This window comes from Orcinus orca, chromosome 12 (genome assembly GCF_937001465.1).
Source record: "Orcinus orca chromosome 12, mOrcOrc1.1, whole genome shotgun sequence".
In the NCBI taxonomy this organism is placed as follows: domain Eukaryota; kingdom Metazoa; phylum Chordata; class Mammalia; order Artiodactyla; family Delphinidae; genus Orcinus; species Orcinus orca.
The window spans coordinates 63,105,248-63,131,763 of record NC_064570.1 but is presented as its reverse complement, the minus strand read 5'-3'; the positions used below and the strand labels follow the sequence as shown (position 1 = coordinate 63,131,763).

The following is a 26,516-nucleotide window of genomic DNA, read 5'->3' as shown; positions in this document are numbered from 1 at the left end:
TCATATCCTTTTTTCATTTATGTATTGTCTCAAATTTTTCCTTAATTGCTTGATTAAACTCTATGTATTAAACTCACTAACCCTTTCTCTATTGCAAATATTTTTTCAGTTTATCTTTTAATGTTTACAATACTTTCAACATTCAGTTTTATATTTTTATTTTGCCAGTATATTAACTGTATCCTTCATGATTACTTCCAATGACTTTAAAAGTAGAAAGTTTTAATATTTTCTGTTTTTTATGGCTTGATATTTTATATTTAAATTTTTAATTATATTATATTTTTGCATGTATTATAAAGATAGAATCTTAGCTGATATTTTTAAATTAGCTGACCGTTTGTTCCAGATAATTGGTCGATTAATCTGTTCTTTCCTCATTGTTTTCCATCTCATATATTCCCTTTATGTAAACTAATTCCTTTGTGTAAATTTCCTCCCCCAAATTGTTTGATTTCAGCTTGTCTGTTCATGAACATTATAATTATTTTTTTTAATTAGGATAAGATCTCTTTAGAGTTTTTATTAAAATTGTATTATAAGTTTACTGAAGTTTGGAAACAATTAGATATCTATATAATTTGTATTTTGATCCAGAAATAGTGCATGACTTTTAATGTATTTATGGCTTTCAGGAATTTTGTAGTTGATTTCATGTAGATCTCATATATTTTTCGTTCATTTTCTTACTGAGTACCTTATATTTGTCTACTAGTATAAGTTTTTAAATTATACTTCTAATTATTTAATACTGATATACAAGAAAACTATGTCATTTTGTTTGTTTCTAGCCACCGTATTGAATTTTCGTGTTAATTTAGTAGTTTCTCTTCATTCTTTTGAAATTCCTAGCTATACAATCGTATTATCCATAAAAATGATAATTTTGTTTCTTTCCCCATATTTTCACTTCTATTATTTAACTTCTATTTTTGATAAGTTGTATTGGTTAGAACTTGCAAAGGCATGAAAATTATAACATTTTTACTAGAAATTCTTTTTTTACCCCTGATTTTATTAGTGTTTTATATTTAGTATGAGTTAGCTATGCTTTAGCTAACTTATTTTATATTTTCAAGCTAGTAATAAGGTTTACTCAAAATTGCCTAAAATATCAGAATTATTCCTCACTTGACCAGATAGTGATTCTCTAAATACTATATGAGGATAATAATAATAATAATAATAGCATTTCAAAATGTCAAATATGTTCCCCAGATTACCATTTCCTTCAGAAATTTATTCGTTATTTCTAATCAAAACTGTAAGATGGTTAGATAAAGCAATTGATGGATAATTTCAGTTTAAAAAATATTGATTTCCTCTCTATTATAGGTATGAGCACCTACTCTGCCCTACAACTCTTTTTTTTAAATTTATTTATTTATTTAATTTATTATTTTTGGCTGTGTTGGGTCTTCATTGCTGCGTGGGGCTTTTCTCTAGTTGTGGCAGCAGGGCCACTCTTTGTTGCGGTGCGCGGGCTTCTCATTGCAGTGGCCTCTCTTGTTGTGGAGCATGGGCTCCAGGCACTCGGGCTTCAGTAGTTGTGGCTCATGGGCTCTAGAGTGCAGGCTCAGTAGTTGTGGCGCATGGGCTTAGCCGCTCCGCGGCATGTGGGATCTTCCCGGACCAGGGCTCGAACCCGCGTCCTCTGCATTGGCAGGTAGATTCTTAACCACTGCACCACCAGGGAAGCCCCCTACAACTCCTATAAGAGATGTTTGAGAATAAGAAACATGTCTCAACCTTTGAGTATATCACCTTTGGCAAGTCGTGTCACCTGTCTGTATCAGTATGTCATTGAATGGCATATATCTGTTTATTTAAAGAATGTGTGGGAAATTTGGCTGGCAGTCAGTACCTTTGTGAATTGGAGCAAATTACGTCATTTTCCTCAGTTTTCTTACCTCATTTGTTTATAAAGCTTTTAAGATAGGTTATCTGTACTATCTTTTTCACTCAAACATCCTGTCACCTTATAGCAAATTCTGTTAGAAATCAGGTATACATATGTGGAAAGATATATAATAAACTCAAGAGTCAATGCAGTACAGTGGAAATACCAGAGGTTTTGGCTCAGATTATTCGATTTCAAGATTTTGGTGCTACCTTACTATCTGTGTGACATTAGGTAAATTACTTTATAACCCCGAGTTGCACTGGTGTCAGTAGGAAATAACTAGAATTCATTATCTGTCATGGTTGTGATGAGAACCAGGTAACAGAGTCTTGTACTATGTGAATCTGTATCTTCTGGAGTACTAACAGGAAACAGATGGCACACCTGAAATAGGTTAATTCTAGAATGATTTATTTACAGAGATACTAATTATAAAGGTGTGGGTGTATGGTAATCACAAAGACTGTTGCAGTAATCTTGGGTATATTAGCAAACAAACTATTACCATACTTAGGCCCAGGAGGAATAAGGGAGGAAGAAGTTTGGGGAGCCTGAGGGATACAGTCATGTATAATCTTGTCCTAGAGAGAAGCAGTGACCATTTGTGGATGAACACAGCCTAAGACAGAAATAACCTCATTAAAAAAGGTATAAAGTTGGTTCACTGACTAATCTAATCTGGGCTCCAGAATTTTAACACTAATAGGAACTGCATTGTCTAGGTATCTTCATATAAACATATCCAGAGAAGTCTCTTCATACTGAAACTTAATGACAGTAGCAACTTTGTCTAGAGTAACTGAGCCCATAAGCCAAAGGAAAGTGTTATACAATTTACAGTGTGGTAAGGTAAGATCTATAATAGGCATAACAGAGGTTCTGACTTTTCCAAATTCCCCTCACATAAGACTTGTAATATTCATTCAACAATGTGATACGGTCCCATCTGGGTTCTGATCTTTCTCAAGTTTCTCTTGCCCAAATCTGCCTGACCTAGCTTCAGCCTCCTTAATGTAATAGTGTCAGTCTTCTTCTGTTTTTCTTCCTCAAAGTATAATCTTTAACTACTGGATTTTTATCAATTGATTTCTACAGAAAGCGGTGCTTCACTTTAATATGTTTTGGAAACTGCTGTCTAGGAGTAGTTTCCAGCTGTTCTCTGCCATTCTATTCTAAGACCTTTGTGTCTGCTGGCAGCTGCTTTCTCTTCGTAGAATTACTGTTTTCTTCTTTACTTTGGTGATGCAAGAGGGGTTTTTAAGCCCCTTGTTTGTTTGTTTTTTTTTGCGGTACGCGGGCCTCTCACTGTTGTGGCCTCTCCCGCTGTGGAGCACAGGCTCCGGACGCGCAGGCTGAGCGGCCATGGCTCACGGGCCCAGCCGCTCCGCGGCATGTGGGATCCTCCCGGACTGGGGCACGAACCCGTGTCCCCTGCATCGGCAGGCGGACTCTCAACCACTGCGCCACCAGGGAAGCCCTAAGCCCCTTGTTTTTAAGAGTTATTTCCTGCTTGGAGTCAGAACTGGTTCTCCTGTTGCAGGGAAATGTGGATGTCATGACACTTCCTTGGGTAGCAGTAGCTGAAAGCACTTTTCTTTAATTACTTTGTGCCCTACCTGTCAAGAAATTAACAAGGGAGGATGGTAGGATGAAAATTTCAACCCTGGGCTCTTGTTGGTTTGTCCGTGTTCTAGCCATGCCATTTGGAAAAGTTATGTAAATGTTTTCTCTCATTTATTGATATGAAAATGAAATAATACACTGTAATACTTATTTTTATGAGGCTCAAATGTAATAATGTATGTGGTGTGATTTGCAAACTATAAAGTGGAAGGGATTATTACTCTCCGGAAAAATGCATATTCTTGAGCCTTTGGAAACAACACAGTATACGGTGTAAATTAGTATAGACTTTGTCTTCATATTTTCCCACCTGACTAGCCAAATAAAAAAGACATTTATTTCTCATGGAAATCTCAAGAGATATTAACCAATCTTCCTTGAGTACATTTAATATAATTCTAGGAATTAATAGGCAACATTGGAGTCATCACAAATACAAGTCTGCACAAATCAGATCATAATCATGTTCATTTTACACTGATAAAGTTTCCAGGAGTAAAGCATGTACCCTTGCTATTCATGACTTGCTTGAATAGTTTTCAAGCCCTCATATAATTTTTTCTTGAGTTATAAAGTTTCAAAATTATGTTGACTTGAAAAAGGAAATTGTATGACCTTCATTAAAGGTAATGACTATTATTAGTTTATTAATGCTGGAATTACTCCATACTGTTCATATGAATCAGCCTACTGCATGGCTGTTTGGATCTTTAAATGTTTATGTGAGTTAAAATTTTGTTAGGGGATGTTATTTTGCTTATATTTCTTCTTTCGTAAACCAAATCATAATAATTACATTATCATTGCCTAATATTATATCTTCATTATTACTAATTAGATTCTGTACTATTTTTCAATGTGCAGAAAAGAGGATTTTAGAAAGGAAAATAGGGATATTAAATCAATACTTCAAAATACTAACATTTCTTCCACAGTTTTAGAATTTTAAAGTAATTATCTCACTTTATTTTCTCTATTTCAGTCAGAACACTTAAATATATTTGTGACTATTTGCACATTCTCCCACAGTTGTCACATATTTTTGTTGTTTTATTGCTGCCATCTGCTTTTTTGAAGTGTTTAATGACATTCATTGAGTGTTCACGAAATGTCTGGTAGTTGACACCAGGTGGTGTACAAAGTCACAAAAGGTAATTTCTCTTGTGGGTATCACCTTCCAAAAAAGAGAGCAGATGTAAATGCATACGCAAATAACTAAACAAGACACCTTGTATGGTAATAAGTGCTGTAATAAGAAAACTGGAATTTGGGATCGGGGTGGCTAGGATAGAAACAGGAGGGAGAGCTGCTTTGTATGAGATAGCCACGGAAGATCTCTTTCAGGAGGTAACCTTTGAGCTGGGACCTTAATTGTTAGAAAGGGCCAGGTTTTTGAAGAACTAGAACAAAGACATTTTAAGCAGAATATGTAAAGTCCCTGATGAGAGAATGAGCTTGGCAAGGAAGGTCCGTTTGGCTGGAGTGTGGTGAATGGTTAAACAAGCAGGGAGAGGCCAAATCCAGCTGTGTGTTGTGGGCTAAGACAGTAAATTTCAATTGTATTCTAATTGCAATGGGAAGACATTGGAGAGATTTAATCAGAGGAGTAGCATGGTTTGATTTACATTTTTGAAAGTTTGCCCGACTAGCATGTAGAAAATGGGCCACATGTAGACCCATGATGGAAACTGGGAAATGAGTTAGGAGGCTGTTGCAATATTCCTGTTGAGAGAAGACGGTACTGAACAAGGTGGTTAGTGTTCAATGAAAGTGGTCAGATTTGGCATATACGTGAGAAGTACAGGCACGAGGTCTTTCTGGTGGGTTGGATGTGAGAGGTGACCAAAGAAAGGAATTAATTTTGCCTTTTATACTTTATATTGCCTAGGTGTGCTCATCTAGGAACCATTGACCATGAATGAGGAAATCTAAAAGGAGAAGTGGCTTGGGGGTAGGGTAAGTTTGAGGCCGAGGTTGAGTGAAGATTTCTGTTTTGAACTTACTGATTTTGAGATGCATATTGGTCATGCAAGTAGAGATGCTGAGTAGCCATTTAGGTATATTATTCAAGAATATGGATTATGCATCCTAATGGAAGAGACCAAGTTTGCTCAATTAATGATTAGAAAGAGAGTTAATATTCAGAATAGTCAAATTTATTCTTCTATAAGAATATAACCATTTTTTAAGCTTTTAAAAATGTATTTTATTGAAGTATAGTTGATTTACAATGTTGTGTTAATTTCTCCTGTAAAGCAAAGTGATTCAATTATACATATGTATATATTCTTTTTCATATTCTTTTCCATTGTGGTTTATTACAGGATATTGAATATAGTTCCCTGTGCTATAGAGTAGGACCTTGTTGTTTATCCATCCTATATATAGTAGTTTGCATATGCTAGTCCCAAACTCCCAATCCATCCCTCCCTCACACACCCCCTCCCTTGGTAGGTAACCACAAATCTGTTCTCTATGTCTGTGAGTCTGTTTCTGTTTCCTAGGTAAGTTCATTTGTGTCATGTGTTAGATTCCACATTTAAGTGATATCATATGGCAAATGTCTTTCTCTTTCTGACTTCATTTAGTGTGATAATCTCTAGGTCCATCCATGTTGGTGCAAATGGCATTATTTTATTCTTTTCTGTGGCTGAGTAGTATTCCACTGTGTGTGTGTCTGTGTGTGTGTGTGTGTATACACACACACACACACACACACACACACACACACAGACACACACCACATCTTGTTTATCTGTTCATCTGTTGATGGATATTTAGGTTGATTCTATGCCTTGGCTATCATAAATAATGCTGTTATGAACATAGGGGTGCATGTGTCTTTTCAAACTATAGTTTTGTCTCATTATATGCCCAGGAGTGGGATTGCTGGATCATATGGAAACTCTCTTTTTAGTTTTTTTGAGGAGCCTCCATACTGTTTTCCATAGGGGCTGCACCAATTTACATTCCCACCAACTGTGTAGGGGGGTTCCCTTTTCTCCACACTCTCTCCAGCATTTATTATTCGTAGACTTTTTAATGATGGCCATTCTGACCCGCGTGAGGTGGTACCTCATTGTAGTTTTGATTTGCATTTCTCTAATAATTAGCGATAATGAGCATCTTTTCATGTGCCTATTGGCCATCTGTATGTCTTCTTTGGAGAAATGTCTCTTTAGATCTTCCACCCATTTTTTGACAGGGTTGTTTGTTCTTTTGTTGTTGAGTTGTATGAGCTGTATGTGTATTTTGGAAATTAAGCACTTGTCAGTCACATCATTTGCAAATATTTTCTCCCAGTCCATAGGTTGTCTTTTCATTTTTTTATGGTTTCCTTTGTTGTGCAAAAGCTTATAAGTTTCATTAGGTTCCATTTGTTTATTTTTGCTTTTATTTCTATTGCCTTGGTGGACTGACCTAAGAAAACATTGGTACAGTTTATGTCAGATGGTGTTTCGCCTATGTTCTCTTCTAGGAGTTTTATGGTGTCATGCCTTATATTTAAGTCTTTAAGCCATTTTAAGTTTATTTTTGTGTTGGTGTGAGGGGATGTTCTAACTTCATTGATTTACACGTGGTTGTCCAACTTTCCCAGCACCATTTGCTGAAGAGGCTGTCTTTTCCCCATTGTATATTTTTGCCTCCTTTGTCAAAGATTAATTGACCGTAGGTGTGTGGGTTTATTTCTGGGCTCTCTATTCTGTTTCATTGATCCATATATCTGTTTGTGTGCCCTGCTGTTTTGATTACTGTACCTTTGTAGTATTGTCTGAAGTCTGGGAGGGCTATGCCACCTACTTTGTCCTTTTTCCTCAGGATTACTTTGGCAACTCTTGGTCTTTTATGGTTCCATATAAATTTTAGGATTATTTGTTCTAGTTCTGTGAAAAATGTCATGGGTAATTTGATAGGGATCACATTAAATCTGTATATTGCTTTGGGTAGTATGGCCATTTTAACAATATCTTCAAATCCAAGAGCATAGGATATCTTTCCATTTCTTTGAATCATCTTCAGTTTCCTTTATTAATGTTTTATAGTTCTCAGCATATAAGTCTTTCACCTCCTTGGTCAGGTTTATTCCTAAGTATTTTGTTTTTTGATGTGATTTTAAAAGGGATTTTTTTTTAACATTTCCTGTCTGATATTTGTTAGTGTAAAGAAATGCAACTGATTTTTTTATGTTAATATTGTATCCTGCTACCTTACTGAATTTGTTTATCAGTTCTAGTAGTTTTTGTGTGGAGTCTTTAGGGTTTTCTATATGTATAGTATCATGTCATCTGCATATAAACACTATTTCCTCCTCCTTACCAACTTGGATACACTTTATTTCTTTTTCTTGTCTGACTGCTGTGGCTAGGACTTCCAATGCTATGTTGAATAGAAGAGGTGAGAGTGGGCATCCTTGTTTTGTTCTAGGTTTTAGCAGGAAGGTTTTCAGCTTTTCACCATTGAGTATTATATTGGCAGTGGTTTTGTCATAAATAGCTTTTATTATGTTGAGATATGTTCCCTCTATACCCACTTTCACAAATGTTTTTTATCATGAATGGATATTGACTTTTATCAAATCCTTTTCCTGCACCTATTGAGATGATCATGTTGTTTTTGTCTTTTCTTTTGTTGATATGGTGTATCACATTGATTTGTGTATGTTGAACCATTCTTGTGAACCTGGGATGAATCCAATTTGGTCATGATGTGTGATCTTTTGTATGTGTTGTTGGATTCAGTTTGCTAATATTTTGTTGAGAATTTTTGCATTTATATTTATCAAAGATATTGGCCTGTAATTTTCTTTTTTGGTAGTGTCTTTATCTGGTTTTGGTATCAGTGTGATGGTTACTTCATAGAATGTCTTTGGGAGTGTTCCCTCCTCTTCAATCTTTTGGAAGAGTTTGAGAAGGATTGGTAAAAGTTCTTCTTTGTATGTTTAGTAGAATTCACCTGTGAAGCCATCTGGTCCTGGACTTTTGTTTGTAGGGAGTTCTTTAAATTACAGATTCTATTTCACTTCTAGTGATCGGTCTGTTCAAATTATATCTTCTTGATTCAGTTTTGGTGGGCTGTATGTTTCTAGAAACTTGTCCATTTCTTCTAGGTTGTCCAATTTGTTGGCATATAATTGTTCATAGTATCCTCTTAGGGTTTTTTGTATTTCTGCGGTATCGGTTGCGATTTCTCCTCTTTCAGTTTTTGTTTTGTTTACTTGGGTCCTCTTTCTTTTCTTCTTTGTGAGCCTGACTAGAGGTTTGTCAATTTTGTTTACCCTTTCAAAGAACCATCTCTTGGTTTTACTGACTTTTTTCCATTTTTTAAAAGTCTCTAGTTTATTTATTTCCTGTATGGTCTTTATCATTTCCTTGCTTCTGCTGACTTTAGGTTTTGTTTGTCCTTCTTTTTCTAATTCTTTCAGGTGATAGGTAATGTTGTTTACTTGAGATTTTTCTTGTTTCTTCAAAAAGGCCTGTATCACTATGAACTTCCCTCTAAGAACTGTTTTGCTGTATTCCACAGATTTTGTAGGGTTGTATTTTCATTGTCATTTGTCCCAAGGTATTTTTTAAATTTGCTCTTTGATTTCATCGTTGACCCATTGGTTTTTTTAGTAGCATGTCATTTAGTCTCCATGTAATCGTTTTCTTGTTTCTTTTTCTGTGGTTGATTTCCAGTTTCATGCTGTTGTGGTCAGAAAAGATGCTTGAAATAATCTCTTTACTCTTAACTTTGTTGAAGCTTGTTTTGTGCCCTAGTATGTGGTCAATCCTAGAGAATGTTCCATGTGTGCTTGAACAGAAGGTGTATTCTGGGGGTTTTTTGGTTGTAATGTTCTGAAAATATCAATTAAGTCTAACTGTTCTATTATATCATTTAGGATCTCTGTTGCCTTATTGATTTTCTGTCTAGAAGATCTGTCCATTGGTGTGAGTGGGATGTTAAAGTCTCCTACTACTATTGTATTCCCATCAACTTCTCCCTTTATGTCTGTCAGTATTTGTTTTATGTATTTAGGTGCTCCTATATTGGGTACATATTTGTTGATGAGTGTAATATCTTCTTCTTGTATTGATTCTTTTATCATTACATAGTGTCCTTTATCTTTCTTTATAGCCTTTGTTTTAAAGTCTATTTTTTCTGATATGAGTATTGCCATCTGCTTTCTTGTCATTTCTGTTTGCATGAAGTATCTATTTCCATCCTCTCACTTTCAGTCTAAGTGTGTCCTTTGCCCTAAAGTGGGTCTCTTGTAGGCAGCGTAGTGTGGGCTTTTTTTTTTAAATCCAATCTGCCACTTTGTCTTTTGATTGGAGCATTTAGTCTATTGACATTTAAGGTAATTATTGATAGATATGTCTTTATTGCCATTTTAAATCTTGTTTTCCCATTGATTTTGTATTCTTTGTTTCTTTTTCTTTTTTTTTTTCCTTTTGTGGTTTGATGATTTTCTTTTGCAGTATGCTTGTATTCTCTTCTTTTTGGTTTTGGTGACTCTATTGTAAGCTTTTGATTTGTGATTACCTGTTTTTCAAGTATGTTAACCCCTTCGTATATCTACTTACTTTACACTGATAGTCATGTAGGCTCAAACACATTCTGAAAAAAAAAAAAATCTACGTTTTCTTACTCTTCTCCCCACATTTTATGATTTTGATTTCCTCTTTTACATCTTCATGTTTATCCTTTTGCTGTTCATTGTGGTTATCATTTCTTTCACAGAATTTTTTTTTTTAATCTGTGTACTGGCTTATTTAAGTGATTTACTTTCCAGTTGTGATTTTGTCTTTCTTATAGATTCTTGCTACTTTTCTATTTGGAGAAGACCTTTCAATATTTCCTTTAGGATAGGTTTAGTGTTGCTGTACTCTTTTAGTTTTTGCTTGTCTGTGAAATTCTTTCTCTGTTTTTCTATTCTAAGTGATAATCTTGCTGGGTAGAGTATCCTAGCTTGCAGATTTTTCCCTTTCAGGACTTGGAATATATTTTGCCACTCCCTTCTTGCCTGCAAAGTTTCTGTAGAGAAATCACCTAATAGCCTTATGGGAGTTCCCTTGTAATTAACTATTTGTTTTTCTCTTACTGCCTTTAGAATCCTCTCTTTATCTTTAAAGAAGATAACCATTTTGATGAAGGATTTGAAACTATGCCATATGATAAAAAGGTAAAAGTCCCAGAGAGATTTATCTTTGAGAGGAGATTATAAGAGACATTAAAACACGCCTCTATTTGTATAGTGTTTTACTGTTTCTATGCTTTATTTCATTGACATTTGGGAATAGCATAGAGTAATTGTTGTTATCCTCTCCTAGAGATGAGGAAACTGATGTTCACTGGTCTGTGTCACTTGTTCAAGGTCATAGAACCAATAAAAAAATGAAGGCAGGATTAGAATGTAAATCTTTCCAGCCTTGAACTTGCTGCTTGGTCACTGTATTATGTTATTTTCTAAGACTGCCATAACAAATACCACAAACTACGTGGCTTAAACAGTAGAAATGCATTCACTCCCAAGTCTGGAGGCCAGCAGTCCAAAATCAGGGGTCCACACTCCTTCAGAAGGCTCTAAGGGAGAATCAAGCCTTCCTTGCCTCTTCCAGCTTCTAGTAGCTTCATATATTCTTTGACTTATGGCCAAATAACTCTCAGCTCTGCCTCTGTCTTTGCATGGCCACATACTGTTCTCTCTTTATGTGGCTCTTCTGTGTGTTTCTGATAAGGACACTTGTCATGGAATTTAGGTCTCACTTGGACAATCCATATAATTTTGTCTTGATCCTTAATTATGCCTGCAAAGACCATTTTTCAAATCAGGTCATATGCAAAGGTTTCCAGGGTTAGGAAGTGGACAGATCTTTTGGGGGACCAACTAGTGTCATTTACACAAGACGTAAGATGTTCATTGAGCATTTAAAGGATAATGTATGCAGGATGGGCCACTAAGTAGAAGGTAGACAGAATCAATGTACAGTTTTATTATTTTCTTTATTAGTTCAGCAAATACTTGTTGAGAATCTACAGTATGCCAAGAACTCTGGTTGTACAGGAAAGATTGTGGTAAGGAAAAAAACCCACAAAACAGTGTCCGCCAGTTCATACATGAACGTTTTCAAGTTTCCTTACATGATCTCTAGCTTTGCATTTCAACACAGTTGTATAACATGGTAACTATTATGGCTTCTATTCACCAAAATAGAGCTAACTTATGAACATTTCAGTTTGAATTATAGAATTTAATGTTGATTGTGACCTTAGAAGGCATTTTTTTCCTCCACCTGTTTAAGAATTTGTTCTATGGTATTATTCAACCATGAGAAACAAGGACCCCCTGCCATTTGTGACAACGGGTAGACCTTGAGCATATTATGCTAAGTGAGATAAGTCAGACACAGAAGAAAAAGTACTATATAATATCACTTATATGTGGAATATAAAAACGCCAAACTCATAAAAACATAAAGTAACATAGTGGTTACCAGGGGATTGGGGGTGGGGAATAGGATAGATGTTGTTTAAGTGTACAAACTTGCAATGAGTAATAAATATGCCCTAGAGATCTAGTGCACAATATAGAGGATATAGAAACAGTACTGTATTATAATCATCAAATTGCTAAGAAACTAGAACTTAATGATTTCAACCACTAAAAAGAAAGGATCATTATGTAATGTGACAGAGGTGCTAATTATTTCTGCAGTGGTAACCATATTACAGTATATTAATGTATCAAATTAACACGTTGTACATCTTATATTTGCACAATGTTATATGTCAAACAAGTTTCAGTTTAAAAAATTTGTTCCATGGTATTTTTGACAAGTAAGAGGGAACTGAGAGTTGGGTAAAAATGAGGAAGTTAGACTACATATTTGTAAGATCTCTTTTTAATCCTTAAATTTATTTGCTTAATCATTAGTAAAATTTATTATAATGAGCTTCTTCACAGCCCAAATCACAATTTTAATTTATTAATGATACATTTAATATCTATTTTTATTACTAATCTAGAGGAAGGAAGGAAGATGGGAAAGAAGGAAGGGAGGGAAGGAGGGAGGAAAGGAAAGATATCTGAAGCAAATATACCAAACTGAAAACTGTTAAATCTAGGTGTTGAATTCTTGGACTTATTTTAGTAGTTTTTCATATCATTAAAATATTTTATCATAAATTTAACAGTAAAATTAGAATATATACTCTTTGGGGTTAAATCATTTTTACTAAAATACTGTATAGTATGTTATTACATAGAAGGCCAAAACAGTACTAGAAATTATCTTTAAAATGACTCTAATTCCATAAATAAATTTATCTTTATTATTTTTTAGAGATATACCTTCCTTTCAATTATTCTTAGTAAATGTGATTACTTTTGTGTTTTGCCTGCTGCCTAACAGGGAAAGTCTTTGAGTCTAAACATTTTATTTATTACTGTGTTTTGAAGAAGGATAGGTTCAGAAAGGGAGAGGACAGATTTGCTGGTTTATACTTTTCATTAATCTGGTAAATAATACTATTCATTCACCTAATGGAGGGTCTTAGGATTTGGTTGAACCAGAGGCTAATGGATATCATGTGACAGTTGTAAGCAGTAGTATTTCTGAAATGAAATAAATTTTGAAAAGATCAAACATACTCATATTCAAATGTAAGTATTTAATTTTGTTCCAAAGTCTATATAGTTGACATTGGTGATGGTCTTCTATGTATGATAATATAGCACATTCCTCTTACTATGATATTCTTTACTGTGGGTATGTGGCTGAGGTTACATTGTGAGATTTGATGGTGCTACTAATAATTCTTGCTTCATTTCCTCTCACTCCATTACTCTAATTTGGTTTCTTTCCATACGTGAATTATGTTCTGGGTCTATATACATCTACATTTAGGATACCGTTTTGTTTAGGAATGTTGTAAAGTGATGCCAAGTAGTTTGGAGGCAACATGATACCAAATTTAAAATTTGAATTTTATAAAATCTGGTTCCCCAAAACAGTTACCTAAAAGTAGTTCGGCTTTTGTTATAATTGTCCCTGTCAATGGAACAGAGCACCCTTCTTTAGCAGAGAGTTATCATATGTTCTGTTTAGGTTAACTTGCATATTTTCTGCCAGAGCTCTACATGCTGCCCTGTTAAGAGGCAGTAAGGAAGGGAAGGGGTGGCGCTACGAAAGAAGGGGGCTCTTTCTCTTGGCGTGGTGTTTATTTTAAAACTAATCCAGAACTGCATGGATCGTTCTGATATTTTTACTTGGAATCTGAAGTTTTAAACTTACTGTGCTCCTCTAAACCATTAGCAGATTAAAACCTGTGGTCTGTTTATTTTTTTAAGTTTTATGTGGGTGGTATATAAACTTAATATCAAATTTGTTGCAATTTTTTAAAAAACATGATCCCCATTTTTCTTGTTAATTTTATGTAATGAATTCATTCATAAGTCTATATTTGATTGTTGAAATAACAAATACTACTGGTAAAGCAGTTTTAAAATGATTTAACACATACGTTAATACATTGTTAGTATGTTTCACTTTCATTCTGCATTACTTTCTTTATGTTTGTGAGAAAATCCAAAAGAAGCTTGTTGGCATTGAAGGGCAAAATGTCTAATTGGCATGCACAGTGAAAGTTTTCCTAGCTTTTCCCCTTCCTTTTATTTTTTTCTCCTTGAGTCTTTCATTTTTGATAAAATGTTATTAAACCTTTTGTTTAGGATCTCTTACCTGAAAGCAGACTTGTAGAAATCCTTTTAAATATAAATAGATGGATGGATAGGTAGATACAGATACATATCATATATACATATTTTTGCAGTTGATTTACTTGCCCAATAAATATGGTTGATGAAAGAGTTCCTGGCAATCCATAAAAGAACAGGCCAGGGGGTTCCTCATTAATCTTCTAATAGTTTCTGCTGTCGTCTCTCTCTAAAGTTCCTTGCCTTGTAAAGTATTTGTGGTAGAGCAACAGCACTTTGGCTTTCTACTAAGCAATGCCTTCCAGCCAGATCTCAACAAAAGCCAAGTCTCCCTCTCAAATAGTTTCAGCCTCAGCTGTATTATTGGCTGGGGTTCTGAGCCATGAAAGGGAGATGCTATTTGTTTAACAGTGCTTCACAATACAAACAAGCTGAGAAAATACAACTCCTCTGGTCTTCTTTTGTGTCTCCTAATAGTAATATAGTTTTACTCTTAGTGACTGCAAAATTACTTTGCAAACAGATGTTCGGCTTTACTTTGTTAAGTTTGTAAGCATTTCTTTAAATACTGTACCTTAATAACATAACTGTGATTAGAGTTATCAGATATAGAGAATCTCTCATTGGTTACATTAAAAATAACGTGTCAACAGTCTGTAAAATGAGTTCCACATTAAGCCACAGATGTGAGTGGCTGTAAATTAAAATTTAATAAGCAAGGTAATTTCTTACCAGCTTTTAGTGTTTTCTTTTTATACTATTAGCCAATAAACATCTTCAATTCCAAGATTAGGTTTGTAGGGTAATCTTCCTTGAAAAGGGATGGCATATCTAAGTAGCACCAAAAAGTTTTTCTTGAAACCTGATAGGAATTGTGCTATGCAAAACTTTATTTATAATATTCTAAGCCTATTAAAGAAATGAGTATTTTATAAAAGAGAAAATAATGGGACTAATCTAGCACAGTGCCTCAGTTACTTTATATGGTTTGTATATACTTTGGAAAACTACCGATGATTATTTGTAATATTATCCATTTAGAAAGAAGATCAACTTGAAGCATATTACCATTCTTTTAATTAAAAAAAAAATCCTTTCATTTGAGCAAAACCACCACCTAAAACTAGTGGTAATATAAGAAGGAAGATTTACATATATGAATGTATGCCTTCACAAAATTTCATTTTTTTTTTTGATTTAGAATTCAAGTACCCAGAAGAGAAAAATGTATAGGGCAACAACCATCTTGAAAAAAGGAAGATATAAAATTTAAGCATAACAACCAACTATAAAGTATTAAATAATATCAATTAGTGCCCAGAAAAAATAACCAAAGACATTAAAAATCTAATGCAAGTCAAAATGGTCGATGCTTGGTTTTAAGACTCGTGTAGCACACACTGATTTGTCTTCTCAAAGTGTGATCTCCCAACTGGCAGCATCAGCATCACCTGGGAATGTGTTAGAGATGCAAATTCTTCAGCCCCATCCTAGGCCTATTGAATCCAAAACTTGGGGACAGGGTCCCCAATAAAATGAATTTTACGAACCTCCAGTTGATTCTGATAGACACTAATGTTTGAAAACCACTGCTTCATGCAGCATGCAAAATTGGCAAAAACTAATTCAGAGCCGAAATCAATGCAGTCTTCCTAACTTGTAAATCCAGAGGAAGTACAAGCCAAACTTTGGTCACTTGATAAGATGAAGATAGGAATCTCTTGCTTCATTATTCCTCTCATAATTTTCAAGCAAGCATGATCTTTGGGAAGTCATATGAAGAAAAGATTTACTGATCAAAGACAAGGTGTTATTTTGAAAATTTCTCTAAGAGGATGTGTGACTCCAGAACACCAAAGTATACTCCGAGCACATCACTTTAGTAGTGTTTGTGGGGAATTTCCTTATAGAATCAGATCTGGATCACTGTTGTTTCATATATATTGTTGACCTAAAACAAACAGACTGCCAGGTATTTCTCTAGCAAAGACGAGTTGATTCAGGATTGGCAGAGAATTGCCATTTGGGGTCTGCAACCATGGTGAGCCACCTGCAAGTCCCAGTATGGCAAAGAAAGGAGAATGCCTTTTCAGAGGGGCATTAGGGTAAACAAAGGGTTGGGAGGGTTACAGTAAACAAAAAGCCCATGGTTTTTCATTGACTGAGACCTTGCCAGGAAAGGAGTCTTCCTGCTGGGCTCTGCTATCTTCATAGGGTGTGAGAGCTCCCCCTTCTGGTCTCCTGACCCTATTTAATTGAGATTTCTGTTATTAATGTTCTACAATATCTAGCTTCCCTCACTCCCAAGCCAAGTGCTCATAGCAAGTTGTTACCACTGTAGAAATGCATCAGCCTCTCCCAACCTCTCCACTCTGTTTATAATTCTAGTAAAACATCTATGACATAAGAAGCAGAGGATCAAATTTTAATCACACTTTTAGGGACTTTGTTGGGATATAGTGGGAGTACATTGAGCCAGAGGTATACTTTGAGAAAACTTACTTATTGCTATCTATGTTTCTGGTAGACAACAAACTGTACTGTGATCTAGTAGTAAGTACATTAAAAAATCAATTGTTATCTTACTCTGTAGGTGTACATTTAAATATTTTCTATTCTACTGGTGATTAAATGTTACTATTAATGGCCATCTAACAGAGTATGTTATTTATGAACCTTGGGAAGGCAAAATACTTAATTTCTTCGTATCTCATTTGTCTCATCTATGAATTGGGGATAAACTTATCCCTAAAAATGTATTCCCTGAAACTGGGGTAATCTTGAACAATAAATGAGATTTTAAAATATATAACACTTAAAATAATGACTGGCAAATAACAAGCACACACTTAATATTAGCTACTGCTGTTATTATTTTTATGTCACCATTTCATAATTAATTTCTGAAATCAGGAATTTAAAAAATATCCTATTTATTGTTAGGCTCATTTTGCAATATATACAAATATCAAACCACTGTGTTGTATACCTGAAACTAATATAATGTTATATGCCAATTATACCACAAAAACAAATAAATAATAAAATAAAATTAATTGAAAATATCCTATTGTGGTTGATACTGAGTATTGTTAAAAAGTCCTTTTTAAATATTAGGGAATAGAGTTTTTATTTTAAAGAGAGATTTAAATACTAAAATTCATTTATAGGTTGTAGAATAATTGTTGTGTTGGACATCTGCATCACTAGTTATTAATTTGCTTTGTTTTCTAAGATTGTCCCATTGCATGCCAAAACAGAGCTTGGAATAGCAATAGTTAAAGGAATACTGCACAAAAATATTCATTTCTCAAGAGACGCAAGCCACACACCTACTGTACGTTTTTGGAATGTGCTTTAAGTCACTCTTTGAAAGGAGTATAATAAAGTGCACATCAGGAATGGGAATGAGTCCATTCTCACCATCTGTTCCTAATTTTTTTGAGCTGAAGACTCTGTATTATTAAACCACTGTGTAAAATGTTAAAATGGCATTAGAAATCTGAGTTAAATCCAGAAGAGTTCAGAGAACTTAAGGTTATTTGAAAAGATATTGACGGCTGCATTGCAGTGATGCGTAAAAATAGCCAGCCCCTTATTCTCAGGTAACCCTGAACTTCATTTTCTAAACTTCCCACAAGTTGAAAGTTCTTCCAAATGTATTGTTATCCCAATTGCATATATATTTAATTTCTATATAAACATATACATTTCTGCACCCTGCTTCCTTTGCCCTCATTTTAGCTAATAAGAATTTTAGTATATCGTCTAGCCCCCAAATTATAAAATTTTGAGAGCTCACCTGATCCCGTGACAGATCTTTGGTGACTTTCTGAAGTCCTCACAATTTCAGACTGTTTTTTCCACAAATAGTAAGTAATTTGACTTACTTTCCCCAGAGAATGTGGACAGTATTTATTGTGGTGTCCTTCACAACTCCTAGAAACTTGTGTAAAAACTGCCTGCGTTGAACTCTGGTCCTAGGCACATATAGGTTTCTAGGGGGATTTGAAAAGTTGCAAAGGACTTCTTGGCTCCAAAATATCTCCATCCTTAGTCCTGCCAATGTACTAGAAACTCCCTCCATCATTCAGTACTCTATATTTGGATTAAAATACATTGTTAAAAATTAAACGTACTCTTTTAGATACAAGCCACGTTTATTCAGCATTTATACTCAGACAAACATCGCAGTAAGTGGGTTTCTATGACTGTAAATGCTTCAGCGTGTGAAAGGAACTTCATTATCTTGGCCCCAATCAAGTGGGTCAAATGGGCATTCAAGTATGTGGATTTATTTTTACTTCTCTCCGAGGTATTATCACCCACTCTTAAATAGTTCTCTACCTTTCCTTTAAAGGAGCTATCAAAGAACAATTTTTAAAAAAATTTTTGGCTGTGTTGGGTCTTCATTGCTGCGCGCGGGCTTTCTCTAGTTGAAGCGAGTTTGGGCTACTCTTTGTTGCGGTGCGCGGGCTTCTTATTGCGGCGCCTTCTCTTGTTGCGGAACACGGGCTCTAGGTGCGTGGGCTTCAGTAGTTGTGGTGCGCAGGCTCAGTAGTTGTGGCTTGCGGGCTCTAGAGCACAGGCTCAGTAGTTGTGGTGCACGGGCTTAGTTGCTCCGCGGCATGTGGGATCTTCTTGGACCAGGGCTCGAACCCGTGTCCCCTGAATTGGCAGGCGGATTCTTAACCACTGCACCACCAGGGAAGCCCAAAGAACAATTTTAAGAAAAGAATATCTTAATTATTTTTTAAAGAAAGTAGCAGTATACTATAATAGCATTTTTCTCATATTATAGCAATGTTCAGATATATCTAGGTCTCCATATTTATTTATCCCAGGATGGCCTGCTCATTTTCTTAGGAGATAAAGGGCCAGTTAATTAATTTACTCATAAGATGTTCTTGGAAACATTTCACTGCCTGATTGGGTGGCAAAGGTCTGTCTCAAAACTCTCCCTGGGAAATTAGGCTAATTACTTGATCCCATTATTTTATGAGCTCATATCACATTGGTTCCTAAAGAATATTGATGTCTTAGCCTCTTTTGACTGAGGTTATACTTCTCTCTTATTTTAACTTGATTCATTTCCCATGGACTGAACTCTGAATACTTTTTCGCTCACAATCTCCTTCAATTTTCTGAAGTCTCCTAGGATGACCTGAATCTCTTTGCTTTGCACTGATGTTACTGCTTTGCCACCACATTCCTGTCACTGAAGAACCATTTTCTCTTACACCCTTCAATCTTAGGAGCTTGGCACTTAGAATTGTCTTAATTATCTGTGCCCATTTCCAGGGTCATCTCCATGAAGCTTCCACTGTGCCTGGTGTTCTGCACAATCTTGCTTTCCGTCTTACTCTGATTCCACTTCCACCCTAGCGCAATTATTCTTTTCGCCCTCTTACCATGTTACAGCCCATGTGTTTTTGACTCCCAGGCTGAAATCAAACAAACACTGAACATATATATCCCTGTGTTCAATGATGTGAGACCTCCCTTTCCTCTTAGTAGAGTGTATCCAGTATTTCATTCTACCTTAGTGTCACTCTATGATAAGGACAATAATAAAAATTAATGATAATGATGACTAACACCATTGAGTTTGTTCATGGGCAATGCATTTAGTGTTTTGCATCTATTATCATGTTTACTTCTCATAACAACTCTATGATGATATTATCTCTATTCTATCATGAGAAAAATGGAGGAACATTTTGTGAGGCAAGATTAACATTGATCTGGGCAAGAACAATAGAATAGAAGGAAGAGAAATAACTCTCTAAACTTGATCTTCCATTAACCTTCTGCTACTACTGCTGGTCAGTACAGCTGCTGTCTCTCCATTGTTACCTCCCTCCTTTCCTCTGCACTTTACCCAGAGACCCTCCCAGGCACTGACTTTCAACCTTAGCGTAGAAGAAATGCTCAGATATTCTCAGAATGATTTTCCTCTCAAAAATGGACGGGATATATTTCTGTTGTTTGTCTACCCAAATCTACCATTAGTCCTTACAGAGGGACATTATTCTTGATTTTTATTTTTCATGGAGTATAGTGAGGAGGAGGGCATTAGAAATAAGGTCCTCTATTCTTTTTGTCATCGTTAATAACAATAGCATTTTAATAAAACCTTCACTATGTTGTGTACTTGGTTTAGGGATAGAGGAGGGGAGAAGACAGGAAATTATTTTCTATCATGTTATGACTCAGAAGATATAGAGGCCTTTGTTAGGAAAATGGTTGAAAAAGAGCCTTGCCAGGTAAACACTTGGGTTTCTTAAAAGAAAAAAAGACAGGGAGAGAGGGAGAGAGGGAGAGAAAGCAATGATGTAAAAGGTATCCAAGTTTGAAAACTATCCCCAGGGAAGTACACTGAAGGAGGACCTGGTTTCTCTCTCAGTCCCTCGGTGACCAACCTGCTTGAGCCAAATTATGAAAACTGGGGCTGGTGGATCAGAGTCTGTTTTGACTGCAAAGCTGTTTAGGGGAGACATATACCAAACATGTTAGTTTTCTTCTGCACACTTTTCCCCACAAACACAAAGTTGCATCAGTTGATTAGTTCCCATGGTATCATGACACAACTTACATGAGTACACAAATATTTTCTAGGCAGGAGTGGCTAACATTTACTGAGTACTTAATCTAAATGCCCTTTACAAGCATGATTTTATGTAACTGACCTAACAAACCTTATAGGATAGGTATTTTTGTCCCTCTTTTATTTTTTTATTTTTATTTTTAAATTAATTTATATTGGAGTATAGTTGATTTACAATGTTGTGTTAGTTTCAGGTGTACAGCAAAGTGAATCAGTTATCCATATACATATATCCACTCTTTTTTAGATTCTTTTCCCATTTAGGTCATTACAGAATGTTGAGTAGAGTTCCCCGTGCTATACAGCAGGTTCTTATTAGTTATCTATTTTATATATAGTAGTAGTGTGTATATGTCAACCCCATATACATATACATATCCATCCCCTCTTTCCCCATTGATAACCATGTTTGTTTTCTACATCTGTGACTCTGTTACTGTTTTGTAAATAAGTTCATTTGTGCCATTTGTTTAGATTCTACATAAAAGCGATATCATATGATATTTGTCTTTCTGTGTCTGACTTCACCCAGTATGACAATCTCTAGGTCCATCCATGTTTCTGCAAATGGCATTATTTCATTCTTTTTTATGGGAGAACATTCCATTGTGTATATGTACCACATCTTCTTTATCCATTCCTCCATCGATGGATATTTCAGTTGCTTCCATGTCCTGGCTATTGTAAACAGTGCTGCAATGAACATTGGGGTGTATATATCTTTCCGAATTATGGTTTTCTCTGGATATATGCCCAGGAGTGGGATTGCTGGATCATATGGTTGTTCCTCTTTTAATGATGAAGAAACTTCGTTTAGAGAGTTTCAATAATTTGTCTAAAGTCACATTTAGAGGGTGCAGAATGTATCTCCAGGTCTTCTTTATTCAAAACACCTATGCTCTGAGTTACCTTACCAGTAGCTCTCCAGTTTTTTTGTCATCACAGCACAGTTCTGAGTACCAGAATTTTTGACAGTACACTTGAAGTGGTTAAAAGTCTCAAAAGAACACTAAACAGGTTAGCAATAATGAAAATGCAATCACTGCGACAGCATAACAATGTCTCCCAGTGTCTATAAAAATAATCCACTGTTCTCTAGCACAGGCCACTGTTGGAGCTGGACTGTTTACTGCCCATCTAAACAAGCACAGTAATATACTCACCAGGGAGAGTTCTCACACATCCCGCTTGACCTGTGCTTATTCTCTGTCACCTGCTTAACATTAAACTCTGCTTGACTCTTACAGAGCATGTCTTATGCCCAGCTCTGAACCACAGTAAAGGATTCTCAGTGCAGTGTTCACTCTTTAGACACTGTTTAACATTCTCTATATTCTGTTTTAGCAAAAATTAAATTGTATACATCGATCAAAATATACTGGTGCTTAGTGCCTCAAAGTACATTTCATTCCAGTGGTAGACACAGACTGAGTTTGGATGAGCAGAGAGGGGTCATGGAAGACTTGATAGAAACAGTGACCTTGGATCTGGACCATGAAGAATAAGTAGGATTTTCCCAAATGAGGGAGGAAAGAAAGGCATTCCATAGAAAAGGGGCAGCTGTGACAAAGGGCCATAGGAGACGACATGCGTGCATTATTTGGAATTGCTGAGTGGGTTATATTGGGTAGAGCTAGAATTGCAAGTTAGAAGTAGGAAAAGAGACTGAAAGGCTAGGTAACAGGTACATCATAAATACGGCTACAATAAAACTTTGAAACTGGAACACTTTTAAGAGTAAAAGGGGGTGCTATAAATAATGACACCAAAACAACAAACTGGGATTTCCCTAAGCAACACAGGATAAATGGTCACTCTAATAATAACAGGCCTTGAATGTTATGCTAAGGAAGTAATTGAGATATTTAATCACAAGCGCATTTCTAGGAAAGATTCTCGTAGTGGAGTGGAAAGAGTTATTAGCGGAGAGCTGGGAATGACAGACCCATTAAAAGGCATTTTCAGTGAAACGTGAGTTCTGGGGACTCTCCATTTCTGTCTCCACCTGAAGTTCCACACCTTTCCTCAAGCCTTCTTTGATCTTCTTGCTGGGTTCTTTGAAGGGCCCAGCCACTCTCGAGAACTATCTTCTTCATTTACGTTCTGAACCAAGTGAAAAAAAATAGATAATAACAAGCAGATGGGAGCCAAAATATCACCTTTATTACTGATAAAGTCTGGGTTGCAAAATGTGGCTTATGTCTGTAGGCAAGTGTGCTTCTTAATATCAAATTCCAAACCATTGGCAGCTGTGGGCTGGGGCAAGGTCCCTCTATAACCTAGGGCAGAGCCTAGTCTGAAGAGAGCAAGCCCACTCCAGATGAGCAGGTCATTCCTGAAAGAGAAGGGAAATGTTAACCTCAAATTTTCCAATGAGAAAAGGCATTGCATTCCCCTGGGATGGGAAGATTAAAGAGGCAGAGGGAGAACAGGAGTGGAAAACAACTGTTACCTCCTAACACTTTTTACCCTGAAAAGTTCTTTCTGGACTCATATACTTTCCATTCATTTGTTAGACGTTGGATTATATATATTTATATATTCACTACATTGTTCTATAGTAATTCGTACCATATTTTTACACACTTTTCTATATGCTTATTTGTTGTCCCCAAATAGAGGAGAAGTTTTCTTACCCAGTCTCCACTGAGTATAACTGCTGTATTAACGGGTGCTCACAACCCATCTACAAATGACACTGACTGCTGTCCAAGGCGTAGTGAATATTCATTGCTTGTAGGCCTCTCTCTAGTGCACCTGTGCACTTTGGCTCCCATGAGGTGCTCGTATGCTTAACAAGAGTCAGTTGAATTTGTTCTCAAACATGCTTATAACAGTTATAACTAAAATTGTAATTATGTATAATTACATATTGCATATATAATTTATATTACATAAATATTACATATTTATATTTACATATAAAATTGTAGTCATATATAATTACTATTTCATATATAATTACATATATGATATGTATATCATATCATGTCAATTATATATATAATCATATATATGTAATTATTTAATTATTAAGTGTGACAAGAGTTGGACTCTGCAAACTAAATCCAGTGCTTTGGAAAGACTCAATATTTGTTCACCAGAGGAAAATATCCTTAAATTTATATATAAGTAAGACCATATATAAGTATGACCAAAATAACTGATTAGAAAAAGAAAAGCAATACTGGAAGGTTTTTTACACATAGATCGTCACTCTCCTTCACTCTACTTCAAAGAAACAGAGACTAGAAATTATAAAGAATATATTCCAATCATGAGACCCATATTTTTAAAAGTTCTTACCTGAAAAGGTTGATGAATGAGTGATCATTTGTATAAGTTAAGTTAAAATAAAATGTTTAATTTATGTATTATTGTTATTTATAATCCCTGATTTAGCTATGTTTCACTACTATAGATTTAGGCCCACTGACAGCAGGGACAATGTTTAATAATGGTTTGTATTCCCACTAAGGTAATCTTGTGGTTTTAATATATATTGTTGGAGGTGGCAGTGAGATTTGAAGAACAGGAAGGAATCTTAGAAGCTGTATCATTTAGTGCCCTGATGGGTGAACTCAGAGTAAGAGAGGTGCTTTGGTCATTGTCACACACATAGTTAACATATGTTAATGTTTAATAAAGGATGATTGATTGGATATTTTTGTCCACAGTTAGTGTTGGTATTCCAGTATGTTTAAAAATACTATTAAAAATAAAAATATTCTTCTGTATCATCTTCTTCCTTTCTCTAACTTTAACCTGAATGCTCTTTCGGTTATTTTGAACTCTTACGGCCCTTCATATAGTTCATGTGCTCATTTTCGCCAGAATAACAATTTCCTGACATTTCTTGCTCAATTATCACAAGGGATTAAATTTTAAAAGATAACATTCTGGCAAAAATGCAGGCTCACCTCTGAAAAAAAAAAGATATTTGTTTCCCAAACAGGAAAATATGTGAATCTTATATGGGCTTTAAATGCACATACAAGTTTACATAACATATTTTGCATTCATTCGCAATATTTATTGGTGGGGGGGAGTAATGCACCATATGTATCCCTCTGGAGAGGAAAAGCATTACTATCACTCTGAAGAGGAGTATCACCTATGAAAAGAACTTGTGATAATATGGCTAAGATATTGGTGGGAGTATAGTCACAAATCTGCTCTGCCTTAAATTATTCACAGATGAGAATGACTGTGGAGGAAAGACATAGCCTTTCATCCCAACTGGTTAGAGAATCTTCTCAAGTTACGTATGGTGATTGTACAACATGAACATTGCTATAATATGAGAAAAAATGGAATTGTATTCTGCTACTTCTTTTAAAAATCACTTCATTAAGATATTTTCTTAAAATGTTTCTTTGATAACTCCTTTAAAGGAAATGTAGAGAACTATTTAAGAGTGTGTGGAGGAGGAAAAGTAAAAATAAAGGTGCAGAATTTTACATATGGAAAGTATGTGTATATAAGCCACATAAAACATATTCAAAAGTAATAAATATTGGAATTAGATAAACCATAGTACCAAAATAGTTGTATTTGAGTGGGGCTGTCAGTGATTTTTCTTCTGTTTTCTACATGTTTTTGTTTTGTTTTATATTATTTTTACATTTAAACACTATATAAATATTTATTAGCCTGAGTGGAAAAAATGCCAGCTTAGGCTATTTCCCCACATCAGAACAGAGTGGTCTGGCAAACTTTATAGCTTTAGCCTGTCAGAAAAGCTTTTGACATTAAGCACTAATATTATCCAGTGTTTCTGCTTGTGAACTAGTATGTTCCTCTGTTCATTGTAGGTGTTGTAATCTGTTCTAGGTTTGTGGAGCATTCATTAAAGGGTGTTTCTGCTCTGGTCCTGTCACTAACCAACCTTGGGGCTACAAAATTTCATAGTCTCAGTTGTTCATTTATAGAGTGATTTAAGTAGACTAGATTACATAAGACCCACTCCAGTGCCAACATTATTTAATTATATTCTTGGACAGTAGTTACTGTAGATTCCTCAAATAGTATTAGTATATTTCTCTAGAATATTCCTCATAAATAATTGTTAATTTTCAATTTGAATATCTCCAGTGAAAGGAAAATTTGAGTTTGTCTATAATATTTATAGAGTGTTTAAATTCTCATAACATTGTTAATAGAAAACTTTGTAATTTTAAAGTGTTTCTCCTGGGTGGGTCCAAGATGGCAGCATAGGAAGACCCTGAATTCACCTCCTCCCATAGACACACTGAATCTACATCTGCATATAGAGCAGTTCCTACTGAGGAAGATCAGAGAGCTGATTGAACAGCTCCTGCACAACAAAAAACAGAGTGACTACAGAGATAAGTAGGGGAGACAGAGATAAGTGACCACTCCTGACCTGTTGACCGGCAGAAAGGAGGGATGTCACTAAGGGACCCTTGTGCAGACTTGGCTGGCCTGAGGCACAGCAGAAAAAAAGAAACAACCCAGTGGTTTAAGGGGCACTAGATTATATGTATAGGAAATTTACTAATCCTAGAGCATTGCTGAACAAGCAAGGAACTGCTAGAAGTCTCTCCAGGGTCAGAAGCACCTGAGAACACCATTTTTATTGCCTTCTCCCTACACTTTGATAGTGCAGGTAGGAACCCAGTCCACGTTCTCCAACCAGCTTGCCAAGGCCATCCCAGCATGTC

The 26,516-nt window shown here is 35.5% G+C and overlaps 1 long non-coding RNA gene across 1 annotated transcript in view; it reads left to right on the top strand.

The window, feature by feature from the left end:
* The window catches only part of LOC125960659 (uncharacterized), a 107,876-nt gene that overhangs the window by 39,141 nt on the left and 42,219 nt on the right, over positions 1 to 26,516 (top strand). Inside the window, exon 2 of the long non-coding RNA XR_007470547.1 lies at positions 5,415 to 5,482. This is a non-coding gene — a long non-coding RNA (uncharacterized LOC125960659). The remainder of the gene's footprint in view (positions 1 to 5,414; positions 5,483 to 26,516) is intronic.